Source organism: Gekko japonicus, unplaced genomic scaffold (assembly GCF_001447785.1).
Source record: "Gekko japonicus isolate JY-2015 unplaced genomic scaffold, Gekko_japonicus_V1.1 scaffold2932, whole genome shotgun sequence".
Taxonomy (NCBI): Eukaryota; Metazoa; Chordata; class Lepidosauria; order Squamata; family Gekkonidae; genus Gekko; species Gekko japonicus.
In genome coordinates, this window is record NW_015164748.1 from 26,810 (window position 1) to 31,942 (window position 5,133).

Sequence of the window (5,133 nt, forward strand, 5' to 3'; positions counted from 1 at the left end):
TTTTGAGGCCATAACCCTAAAAACAAAGATTCAGGGTTCATGGGGATTCTGATATCCAAAATGTCTTGAATGTTTTTTAGAACATCCTTCCAAAATATTTGAATTTTTTCGCATTCCCAGAAACAATGGGCAAAAGTTCCTTCTTTTTTACACCCTTTCCAACAATGAGCTGGATATCTAGATGTCATGTGGGACAGTTTTTGTGGTGTCAGATACCATCTAGTTAATATTTTTAGTTTGTGAAAGTCCATTGATAAAGAGTTAGGGCTGGTAATTTTATTTCTCCAAATTTGATTCCAAGCTCCTTCATCAATCTCAGAAATACAGTCCCGTTGCCAGGCCAATTGATAAGAAAGGAGCTTAGGCATTTTTTCTGTAAGCATTAGATCGTAAATTGCAGATATCATGCCCCTATTTTGTATGTTGAATGTTTTAATAATAAATTCCAGTTTTGTGTGTGGACAAGAGATGATTGATTTGAGGTTCAATTGGCTTGCAACATGTTGAAGCTGCAAGTAAAGGAACCAGGGAATGGGTGATCCTAATTTGTTTTCCATTTCTTTTTTAGATAAGAGACCTTTTGCATTCATAATATCGCAATATCTGTATAACTTAGAATCCCTCCATTTACGGAGACTATTAGGATGGACATGATTTGCAAACCAAGGTTGGTATATGAATGTGGAATATCTGGATCGATTTGGTAAGAGAATGTTGTTATATCTTCTCCACATGTTGATGGATGGAGAGAAGAACATATTGGCTCTAGCTCCCGATGTGGAAAGAGAAATGTTGTCTCAAATTATGGTTTCTATTGTTGAAGAATTGAGTAAATCCGAGCAGATCTGCACCCACTTGGGTACTGGGTCTATACGCTGCATTTTAATTATGTTAGTTATGAGAGTGGCTTTGTAATAGCTATTAAGGTCCAGCAACCTGTACCCGCCTTGATGTCTGCGGCGCTTCAAAATTTGGAAATCTATTCGAGGTTTTTTACCGGCCCACAAAAAAATTCTGAGTGTCATCTGCCAGGCTTTAATTAATTGTGAAGGAATATTTATAGGTATTGTTCTCAATAAAAATAAAAGATTAGGTAAAATAAAAGCTTTAATAAGTTGAAATCTCTCTATCCATGAGAGGTTTAATTTGTTCCACTGCAGGATGTTAGAGCGTAGGTCAGCATGAATAATATGGTGATTAACTTTCAGCAGTTGAAAGGTCTATAGGGATGTTTATGCCCAAGTAGTGGAGGTGAGAGGTAACCCAACTAAAATCAAAGTTTTCTTTTATTATTCCTTGGTCTTTTGGTTAATATGAATGGGAAGGATTTGTGATTTGGAGTTATTTATTTCCAGGCCAGATATTTTCCGAAAGGCCTCTAAGAGAGGAAGCAGGGATGGGATTGAAGTCACTGGGTTAGTTACATACAGTAGCATGTCGTCTGCAAATAAAGATAGTTTGTGCTCGTTATCTTTTAAATTTATGCCTGTAATTGAAGAATCAGACCTGATTGCGTTAGTAAGGGGCTCAATTGCCAAACAGAATCGGGGAAAGTGGCCAACCTTGCCTAGTACCTCTGCCCAAACTGATTCTTTTAGATATGGAGCCATTGATTTTTATATTAGTACTAGGGCAAGCATAGAGACTTTTCAAGGCTGTTAGAATTTTTTTATCAAAACCCATATTCTGTAGGACTTCGAATAGATATGGAAATTGCACAGTATCAAAAGCTTTCTCCACATCAAGTGTGAGGAAAGCTGTAGGGATCTTAGCTTGAGTACAATGATGTAGTAGGTTTAGAGTTTTGAAAGTATTATCGGCTAAGTCCCTAGTTGGGATAAAACCTACTTGATTTGAGTGTATATAATTCGAGATAAAGGCTGTTGATAAGCGTGTACTCCGTTGTTGGCTGTGGAACCTGACACAATCCCCTCTCCATAATAAAGGACTTGTTGGCAGAGGCCACCCAAGGCTACATCTTTACCAAGTTGGATTTAAGAGATGCTTACTTTCAGGTGTGCATCAGAGAGGGCAATGAGCACAAGACTGTCTTTAATACCCCACTAGGCCAGTTCGAATACTTTATTATGCTGTTTGAGCTCATGGGAGCCCCCAGGGTGTCCATGAACTTAATCAATGAGGTGTTACATAAATATTTGTTTAAGGGGGTGCTTGTTTATCTGGATGATATCTTGATGTATTCAAAAGATAAGGAGTCACATGTGCAACTTGTTAGAGATGTATTGAAAGCCCTCTATAAGAACCGCCTATTTGCAAAGCTGTCTAAGTGTGAATTTCATAAGGAAGAGCTGGGTTTTCTGGGCTATCTAAGTTCTGGGATGGGCCTGGGCATGGACCCCCACAAAATTCAGGATGTACTGGGGTGGGAACCCCCTCAGACAAGGAGGCAATTGCAATCACTCCTCAGGTTCGCCAATTTCTACCATCCATTCATCCCCAATTTCGCCCAGGTGGTCCTACCCCTCACTATCCTATTGAAAACTAAGGGGAAGGGGTTGGAGAGCCACAAGCCTGGCTACAAGCTGCTGTGGACCCCGGAGTGCCAACAGGCTTTTGATAGACTGAAGGCTCTGTTCACCTCTGAACTGATCCTACAGCATCTGGATGAAAATAAAGCCCTTTGTGGTGCAAGTGGACGCCTTTGATGTGGCAATGTGGAAATTAACACCAGAAATGAAACAAAAATTAGCTGGACCCTGGACTATACACCACTTGCGTTTTCTATTCAGAACATTATTTTTAAACATGGGCACATTCTGAATGACATTCCAGGTTGTGTAGGCTTTAGGAGAACTACCAGTATATGTGTATATATACCAGTAGATGTGATCTTTTAATACGGGCTGACTTGTTACCGCCTAAAACCCCAACAAATACAGTCAGGGGACATACAATATATTATTGTATTATTATTTATCAGGAATTGTATTAATGTAACAAATCGTGTTTTATGTATTATGAGAACTTTTATTTTGTTGTAAGTCACCTTCAGCCAGCCAAGGTTGGAAGGGCGGAATAAAAATCAATCAGTAAATGAATGAATAAATAATAATGTGTTTGAGATGTGCACCGTGTGTACAAGCTTGGGAAACTCAGATTTTAGATTTCCCAGAAGCTACGTTTAGTAGTGAGATCACCTTTTTCTCTAACTGTTCCACGAAGAGGGTAATATATCTCCGACAATGTCCGTGTGGTTTGAAATACCTGTCCACACGTTCTTTGAAAACACGTGTCTTGGGTCATGGATCAAACACAAATACACGGATGTGCCACTTGTCCAGCATTTTATTGAGAAGGGTCACAGATATGATGAGTTTAAGTTTGTAGTATTAGAAGTTATAAGCTCGAAGAAGTACAACAGAATAGATATACATAAGTGCCTTTTATGCAGGGAGGCTTTCTGGATACATAGACTGAATACCTGCCACCCTAGAGGGTTAAACTTATCTTTAGATTTATCATGTTTTTTTATTACCATAATGGTTTATGGTACTGATTCACACTGTTGATAATATGCTTTTAAATTTTGTGAGACCTAGGGCGTCGACAGAATATAATAGCATTGAGTAGAGACACCTGGTAAGGCTTGAGCATTTCTATCCAGATCGCCCATGAGGAGAATATTAGGAATCAGTATGATTTGTTAGGGTGAGTTCTGAATTGTTTTGTCTAATCAAATTTTGTAAAGGTCATATTGTGAAACATATTTTTAAATTACATTTTGGAATAATGTTGTGAATTATGTATATATTTTTATAGAGCTTTCCTGTGAAGCAACTTGATCCTTGTTAATCTACTCAACGATGAATAAGGAATAGGACACACATTACTGTATGTAGCATTACATGCTGATTTTTATTGTATTCACATTGAAGGTACTTTGCACATGCCTATCTGGCTTTCAAGCAAGGGAAACCTTTACCTTTACTATCAGCTTATACACACACACACACACACACACACACGTAACATTATAAGGTTACAGATGTTCCTGTTCGGATGAAGTTTTTATGAAATGAATTGTTATTTTGGAGAACTTTGTTGGACTTCTTTTGCGTAAACATTTTATTTATTATTATTATTTATTTATTTTTGGGATTTAAATCTCGCCCCATCCAATATTCAGCTCGGGGCAGCTTACAAAGGTTAAAATATATATACAAACAGCCAACATGATAAAACAATATGTCTGACATAAAATTTGGTGCTAATTAATTTACATAAAATCCAAGATGGGCAACATCCCACATTGGCGGCTAGGTTCTTCACAGCCGGGGCACCAGGAAGAATGTTCCCCAGCTCTATTGGGCGCCATCTACCCCTACTATATGGGGTAGATGGTTGGAATATCATTGATGGAACAGTGGCGGCGGCGGCGGCTCCCCCTCGAAAGCCTGGTGGAAGAGCTCCGTCTTGCAGGCCCTGCGGAACTGCACCAAGTCCCGCAGGGCCCGAGTCTCTTCCGGGAGCTCATTCCACCAGGTGGGAGCCGCCACCGAGAACGCAGTAGTCCTGGTTTGGGTCAACTTCACTTTCCGGGGGCCTGGGACCTCCAGGCGATGGAGATTCCCCAATCTCAGTGCTCTTGGGGGAATATACGAGGAGAGGCGGTCCCTTAGGTAGGCCGGACCCTGGCCATTCAGGGCTTTAAAGGTAAGCACCAGCACTTTGAAACAAATCCGGTATGCTATAGGCAGCCAGTGCAGCGCATGCAGCACCGGTCGGATGTGGTCTCGCCTGGAGAGACCCATCAGCAACCTCGCTGCAGCATTCTGCACTAGCTGCAGCTTCCGGATTTGCGACAAAGGCAGCCCCAAGTAGAGAGCGTTACAGTAGTCCAGCCTCGAGGTGACCGTCGCATGGATCACAGTGGCCAGGTCTTCACAGCCGAGGTAAGGAGCCAACTGCCTGGCCAGCCGCAGATGGTAAAAGGCTGACCTGGCAGTGGCTGCTACCTGGTCCTCCATCGTTAAAGAGGAGTCCAGGAGCACACCCAAACTCCTAACGTCCCGCGTAGGCGCCAATGGTGTCCCGCCGAAGGTCGGGAGAGGGTGTCCCAACTCCCGGCCGATCCAACCCAGGCTCAGGACCTCCGTCTTTGCCGGGTTTAGT